This window comes from Triticum urartu, chromosome 1A (genome assembly GCF_056163025.1).
Source record: "Triticum urartu cultivar PI428250 chromosome 1A, HENAU_Tu73, whole genome shotgun sequence".
Taxonomy (NCBI): domain Eukaryota; kingdom Viridiplantae; phylum Streptophyta; class Magnoliopsida; order Poales; family Poaceae; genus Triticum; species Triticum urartu.
The window spans coordinates 450,789,613-450,798,022 of NC_141873.1; the positions used below are offsets into that span (position 1 = coordinate 450,789,613).

Below are 8,410 nucleotides of genomic sequence, written 5' to 3' on the forward strand. Positions count from 1 at the left end.
CGAGAGCATCTCTTCTCTCGCGGTACCGTGGCACGTGTTAACGTGTGGTAGAATCTGTAGAGACAAGTAATTCCGAACGAAGGGGGTATATTAGTAGTACAATTTAGTAGTAGGGATCAAAGAGGCAGCAGAAAACTCTCCAAATTCTCGTGGTAGAGCGGCTGGAGCGTCGTCGTCCCATAGCTATCCCGTCCTCTGCCACGACGACGGCGACAAGCCTGCCCTAAACCCCGGAATCGCGTTTGTCCGCTTGCGCTTATGCGTATATGCCTGATGCAGCGGCATTCCAGTTCGGGACGCCAGCGTGCACTGTCCCGGTGACGCTGGAAAAGAAAGAATCAAGGGATCCCGGAGCTGCCGTGTCCGCTCGCAACTCGTTCCCGTCCGTCCCCAATAATATACCGCTGCTGGGGATGGATGAATCATGATGATTACATGAGCTGTGATGTTCTCCTCTGCCTCTAGTGTGCAGTAGATTAGACGGATAATGATTATGATGAGCAAGTGAATGAATGGATCCTCGTCCGTGGCCAGATTCAGCCCGTCGCTGGGGAAAGCGAGCGGGATATTTTCCGCTCGAGCTCGAGCGCGTTGAGTTGACCCCATCGGTCGCAGGCACAGCACGTCGACTCGACTCTCGTCCTTAGCGTCTGGCTTGATGACAAGAGGGCTCAGGCACAGCTGCTAGACTCTGAACCTTGACACTTAGCCTGGCGACGCTGCAAAGGTACCAACCGCCAATAATCTAATCTATGTCAAGTAATTGCGAGCGCTTGAGTTGACTGAATCCCGATATTCCATATGCTGGCCAGATCAACCCAACCAGCCAGATTTACAAATCGCTTATAAACGCATATTAAATTGGAACAGATTCCGGTAGCCTATACATGCATTGCCCTTCTTTTCTGGCAGGCCTTCCTTCAAACATCAGTTAGCATATAAGAAACGCTGGAACTTTTTCTGAGAAACACATGAGAATGTTCCAAATTAAAAAGGACGATATCATATCTCACTCATGCGTTCCAGGTCGCAAGGAGCAAGTATTTGCAGGGACCAAGCAGATCGTATCGTCTGGGTCGCAAGTTGAAAGCTATACTTGACACAACAACTCCAAATATTAGCAGGTGTAAAAGGGAGATACATAATGCATGATACTCCTTATAAGTTGTACTAAAGTTGAAACACTTATTTTGGGACCGAGGATACAAAGCCACAAGCTGTGTGACAAGGTTGACAACGATATATCTGGTCAGTAAAACTCGTAGGGTTACCAAAAGAATTATTGCACGCACATCCACAATTGGTGCATGTGTTAATTGGTGGGAAAACTAAGAGTGGTAGAAGTTAAATGTCAAATTCTAGAGTGGCATAAGCAAAGTGGTCAAAAGCTAGAGTGGCAAAAACAAAGTTTTCCCAAACATTATAGCCTCTCGCGATCTGGCCTGAAAATGAGGTTACATGTCAATGCCTTGGCACAACAATGATATGTTTTCAACAAAAGTATATGCTTTGTATCCCCCGCACGCCCTGCTCCTTTAAACATGACAGACAAAGGCTCAGTCTTTTGTATGTACTGTGTATCCACTTGGGCTGCTGCTAGACCACCAAAGCGGTTTCTTGTTCATTACTGCTCTGCAAGCTGTTGACTGCACGCTCCAAGGCTACCTGGCACTGCTGTGTAGATTACAAAGCAGCGTCCTCAGACTGCACAGTGGACCTTCCAAGCTTTACTGCGAAATAAGCTTCCCAGATCCCTGAATTGTTGAGAACATCTCGCATAACATGAAGTAGACATGCAATGCAAGTGCAACCAGAGAACCTTATGACCATGATTTCCCAGTAGAGCCTCCACTTCAATTGCAATAGAAAACGACCAGGAACCTCAGATTGATGCAAATCAAACCTCGCGTTTGATTTTCCTTTGGCTCCATCCTGTTGTGCAGCCATGATGAGTTTTCTTGATAAGCACTAAAGAAGGTGCTTCCCATCCCCATTTTTAGCTGCTACACCCAGAACAAGAATGGGCAAGAAAAGTAGCAGTTTCATGTTTCCCAAGTCCACTTGTTTATATCGACCTCAGCTGTCATCTCAGCTCTTGGAACTCCACCGAGTGCAATGCTCCATGTCTTGTTTTAGGTTCAGAGCTCTAGGCGTCGACAAGGAGTGCCTTTTACCTTTTTTGAGCAGCATATGATGTTAACGGCCTCAAGTTGCATTCAGATACCTTGTCAGAAAGCAAAAAACTTCAAAATTTCCCCAACACGTGGAGCAGATAAATCCTGCAAATGTAGCATGGTCAGTGACTTATACTAGAATAAGTGTAATATAAAAACTTCAATGAAGAATGCAAAACTAATATTATACTCAGAAGGTACTAACTACTCCACATTTTGTGAGCATCCAGACTCGTTCACTTCATGCAGTGATTGCTTTTTAATTGAGATTTATTCTGTTACCATAAATTGTTCAAGTATTTAGATGTAGACCTGACAAACAAGGTAGATACCATGAAACAGAGTTTGGTACCATGATATGTATACTAGGCTACAAGCCACTGCTAAATAGCTATCTCAATAAACATATTTCTATCCGCAAAGGAGGTATGGCAATTACAAACACCAAGTTAACTCCAAACACCAAGACCGTTTCAAGATTACAAACAAGCATGCAAATTTCGAGTCTTTAGTGATATTGGTGACCAGTCTTTCTTTTTCCTCTTCTACTTGCTGTAGCAGATGCATCATTTTTGCTTCTCCTGTTGTAGACCAAACTTGAGCTTAACACGACAGTACACGAATTGTTTCACAACTTCCTTCCATTTTTAGATTAAAAAAACAAGATTGGTACTCCCTCCTGTTTTTATTTAGTTCGCATATTAGCTTTGGTCAAAGTCAAGCTTTACAAACTTTGACCAAGTTTATATACAAAAATATTAAGATATACAATAACAAATCAACAACATTAGATTTATTATTAAATGTACTTTCACATCGTATAGAGTTATTATGATAAATGTCTATATTGTTTTCTATAAACTTGGTCAAACTTTACGAAGTTTGACTTCAGTCAACTCTAATATGCAGAGTAAATAAAAACGGAGGGAGTACTTGAAATATAGGGTGTGCACGATTCTTTCTGCAAAAGCCACCAGCAGCCTTTGTATGAAATTATCTTTTTTATTCTATAAAAAATATGCACATTCATCCAAAGTGCTTTTGCCGAGGAAAGACTGTTTATGCAAGAAACAAGCAAAGCCTATGTTGCAGGCTTGCAGCATAAAAGTTGCCAGTTACGAATATGTTACAGTAACGCTTAATATCCTTGCTATGCCTAGGCATGCAGCATGGCATAAGGCATAACACAAAAGGTGGAACCTGAAGATCAAGCAATTAACATGCTGAAGCAGAAACAATCACTTCAAATGGTTATATTTAAGGTCTGACTGTTGAATTCAACAACACAGCGTAAAAGTTTCAACAGCTGTAGATTTGCCTCTGTTGCCAATGAGGCTTCCTTGCAGCACATTTGATTTTCCATTCCAGAAACAATGACTCTGGTGGTGCTTATCTATTATCCTGGACACCTCAGCAACATCCCCAATTGATTAACATGAGTTTTATTATAATCCTTTCCCCACCGCTGCGGTCAATCTCTATTATCCCCCAAAAAAAGAGCAACCAGAAGGAGCTCTGTCTCTTCATTAAGTACAAAAAGAATTGGCTAGTTGATAAGGGAAACCAGCCGAAAACCAACTTCACTGTCTCAGTCATAATCAAGATTTGGGACATCTATCATGCCAATAATACCACTAGCATACTAATGCGTTAATCAATTTTGGCCAGTATAACCAAGGCAAGGCGTCTGTTCTCTCAAATTGCATGTTAGTATGCTACTGCTAAGCTCTGGTTTCAGGTCAAGACGGTGCAGATAAAACAACTTAAAAAAATTTCCTTTTCATATATCTACAGTCACGGCTGACATCAACTCGTACCTTGTTGAACTACAATAATGACACTAGTCATGTTCGATTGTCCGTTGCTTATGCAGCTATTGACTTTAGCAATGAGCAACAGAGCATATAGAGATCACAGCCAATAATCAATAATCAGCAACAAGATCCACACTTGATGGGAACAACAGGTAGTGTCATGCAGCTATTGACTTTAGCAATGATCAAGAAAGCATATAGAGATCACAGCAAATAATCAATAATCAGCAACAAGATGTCACACTTTATGGGCACAACAGGTAGGATAAGCATGAGAGGAAAACAAGCTGGATAAACATATCTTGCTAGTGGGCAGCTAGGTATAGCTAGCATAAATCAATGGCATGTACTATTGTTCGTTGCTTATGACATAGATCACTGTTTGAAAGTGATCAATTTGTCGCAAGACAATACAACATGCGAGAAGCAACTGTGTGTTATCACACGTCAATTTGGTGACTGAATGGGATTAAAGGCCAGAAGTATGTCTAGAAAGGTGGCACTTGAATCAAAACGTGCAAACAACATTGGCCACCTTCAGGTGAATGTGTTTTGAGGTACTGCAAGATAAACAAAAAGAAATAAGCATTCAGCATAGTTTACAAGTCAACTTTCACACTCAGGGAAAATAGCTACAAAACGTGCAAAAACATCCTGATGTGCAATTTGAAGGTTAAGAAATGTTAGTGAGAAAAATTGAGGTATAGTTGGTGTGTGCAACATCTCCTCTTAAACCTTACTAACAATTCAACCCGGCAATCCGACCCATGGGTTCAGCCACCCATGGGCACCCGACCCGAATGGGTAGGGTATGGGTCGCCATCTTCGCCCATGGGTACCCTGATTAGTCATGGGTTCCCATCCGTGGGTCACCCGATTAACTGACATGTGGGCCCATTTGTAGTTAAATCCCAGCCAACACATTGAGCCAGTCCAGCACCAAAGTCCACTCGTGACCCAACTCCTAAACCTAAACAACGTAAATTTATACACACAGCCCAACCGGCCAGAGTACCAGAACCACCACATACCGGCAGCATTTCGTGGAATCATTTTTCCCTTGTCTCATTTTTTTTGAGGGGCTTCCCTTGTCTCATTTACAAGCGTGTACAGGCTATCAATAGCATAAGGCCAACTTCTACCAGCCCATGTAGGCGCAAGAAGCTATAATGGGCCACGGGTGCCTCTACCCAACGCATCAGCAACGCAGCAAATTTAGTCCCACCTCGGCTAGCTAACATGGTTGTGAGCACTCGAAGTCTATAAATTCGCAAGTGACTGCTCAGTTATCTGTACTTGCTCATGGGTGAGAGATGGACCAGATAATGGGTTCGGGCATGGGTCTGGTTGTGGTTAACCCGACCAAACCCGACCCGACTGCCAGGTTGACTAACAATGTGCAATCAGCAACCTTGTCCAGGAATTATCTTTGCTAGTCCTAAAACACTTGGAGAGCAAATTGTACGTCCTTTCATTCTGGGCACTATTTGGCTTATTTTACCAGACTTCGCCTATGTTGTTGGTCTCTAGACAGTCTTTAGTCTTTACTTTGTGATACGGAACAATACGGGTGCGTGAAATTTTTTCCTATGGATCAACTGCATAGAACAAAACATTTCCTATAATAATCAGTAAACTACAGAGGAATATGGGTATAGAAAACGTAGGCTAAGAAGAGCTTCTGCCTGCATATATATGCAGTTGTTGGAGAATAAGGATATATAAGTGCAAAGGGAAGCATCTATAAACACTGAAACGTAACTCCTGGCCAGTGTGAAATATCTGCAGTTGTTGGAGTATAAGTATATTTAATTTCAATAAAATGCAATGTGAAACGCTGAAACCTAACTTGCAGCCAGTTATGCTGTAACATCACACAATATAGGTGTAAGCAAAGACTGTGAGACACTGTAAATTGAGACTATGAATCAATGATTCAGGCGTCATTTTATTCACAGTAAAAGTCTGCTCGGATTATGATGCCAAGTAGCTTAAAAACAAATAACCATAATTCATGGTCTGACCATTAAGGAGTACTTTTTTTCATGTTATCTCTGGGTAAGCGGCTGAAAATATACATCTAATCCAGACAAGATTGACTGAATTACCTAAGATGCTAGAGAATATATTTTTTATAAAATGCCTTACAACCTGATCACATATTAAATGGATGAGGCATTGCAGCACTTTTGAATAGTGAATAGAGGCTCGTTGTTTCTTCTACACAACAATTGCACTACTACCATAATTCAAATTTTAGATGTGTCCTTGTCTTTGTTGTTGTCCAAGTTCGCTAAATCAAAGATTAAATGCCTGCGTCTGCCACAAAAGTATGCCAACTTATGCAAAAAGAACATAAATTTATGAATAGCAGTCAATGCAATAAGAATAGAGGTGTGTACTGACCTGTTATTGAACAAATACGCCGGAAGGGCATACAAAACCATGCTTCCACATCATGCCAAGTATCGTATCAGCCTCGGATCTTCTTCCGCAGCTCAGATATGCTTTGTGCATAATCCAGAAGGTCTTCTTTGTCCGGTCAAAACTAAAATACTCCATCTCATCCAACACCCCATGCATCTCTGCCAGTCGATGGTGCTTCCCATACATCACCATCTTGCAGTGGTATAAACTCCGGCATAGCTTCCATCCGGCCTCCTCAGCCTGCCGGACAAAGTGTGCGAGTCTGTCGACAGCGTCACACTGGAAATAGTTGGTTATGACAGACCGCATCACCTGTGTTGTGGTGACTGTGGTATTGCGTTCCAATGCCTCAGCAATCCTTCTTTCCATCCCCTCAACCAACCCCTCCTTGGCATACACCCTAATTAACAACACATTGAGCCAGGGCCTATAATCCTCAGGACGCAACTTCAGAAGCAACTCCTCGATCTTTTGAATCCTATCTACATGTGCAAACTTGCAATATGCACATAGCATTGCACGTATATGCACTATATCAACCTTGCCAGCATGCTCACGAGCACGCTCATAAGCCAGCTCCATCTTATAAATCTTCCCAGCATGTGAGTAACCTCTTAACATCAACAAATGTGTAGTGGTGTCTGGAACAACTCCACCTGCCATCATTTCATGGAACGCAGCTTCCATTTTGTCCCACATCCATGCCGTGAGGTAGCCAGCGATGACTGCATTGTAGGTACCAATTGTACGGGGCTGTCCTGAGGCATCCAGCGACTGGAGTGTGGCCTCCATGTGGTCGACGAGGAGGGAGCGACCGAAGAGAGCGATGAGGATGTTGAAGGAGTCCGCATTGGGCGGACCACACCGTGGATCACGCCGCAGCGCGTGGAAGGCCTCGACGCAGCTATTCACAAGGCCACTGTGCATGTAGGCGGCCATGAGGGCATTGTAGAGCGCCTGGTCGGGGCAGTAGGCGCTGGAGGCGTCGGTGAAGATGTTGGCCGCGGCGGTGGGGTCGCGGGCGCGGCTGGCAAGCGAGATGGCGACGACAAACTCGGGGAGCGTGGGCGGCGGCGAAAGCGTGCGGCGAAACGAAAAGACCGCGAGGCCGAGGTAGGGCTTGGGGCGGAGGAGGGACAGGAGCTCGAGGGAGGCGAGCGGCGAGACTGCGAGGAGGGTGGGGAATGAATGGGCGTGGAGGGCGGGCAGGGGGTCGGGATCCGAGTCGGGCAGAGCCAGAAGAGAGGCGGCGAGGGAGGAGACGGCCGCGCGGAGGTGGGAGGCCGTGAAAGGCGGGAGCGGCGTGGAGGCGGGCGAACACGGCTGCGGCCAGGGCGCGGGATGAAACGGCGGCGGGGAGGTGGACGACGGGATGGAGGTGGAGGGGATCGCGTCGGGGGGAATGGGCACGGATGTGTAGGGGAGATGGACCGAATGGTGGAGGTGGCGGCGGCGAAGCAACGGGAGGAAGTGGCGAGCGGGGTGGCGGGACATGGGAGGAGGAGGGATTCGGCGGCGGCGGCGGCGCGATGGGTTTTAGGGATCGATGTGGGGGGAGAGGAAGAAGAGGGGCAAAGGCGGCCAGCTCGGCGTAGCGTTTTTGCGTCACCTCAACAAGCTGACAACTTGGAGACGGCTCGGCCTGGCCTGGTTGAAGAGTGCTCTTTACGGGCCTGGCTGGTCAGACCAGTGATGTGGGCTTAACGGGCCTGCAGTGATGTCGACTTGACGGGCCTTGCTGGTCAGACCAAGTGAGAGAGGTTTCTCAAAAAAAAAAAGTGAGAGAGGAGCAACTCTCAAATCCAGGGTTTCGAGATGGAAAACTCTTTAAAACATCCGCCGCGCTCCTCGCATGCCACGCGCCACGCGTCCCCGTGGAGACCATCTATCACGCGTTTTTCTCCCTTAGACTGGTCATAGTGGGAGTAACTTATACTAGTGTCATGCATATGACACTAGTCTAAGTTACTACTTTCATGGTGCAAAGTATCATAG

At 45.4% G+C, this 8,410-nt stretch overlaps 1 pseudogene across 1 annotated transcript; it reads right to left on the minus strand.

Moving 5' to 3' along the window:
- Nucleotides 1-1,389: 1,389 nt before the first annotated feature.
- LOC125517640 (pentatricopeptide repeat-containing protein At2g30780-like) lies at nt 1,390-8,038 on the minus strand (annotated as a pseudogene). The gene is made up of 2 exons (XR_015603630.1): nt 6,395-8,038; nt 1,390-2,279 (listed from the first exon to the last, which is right to left on the minus strand). The product of XR_015603630.1 is annotated as a pentatricopeptide repeat-containing protein At2g30780-like (transcript).
- Nucleotides 8,039-8,410: the final 372 nt, after the last annotated feature.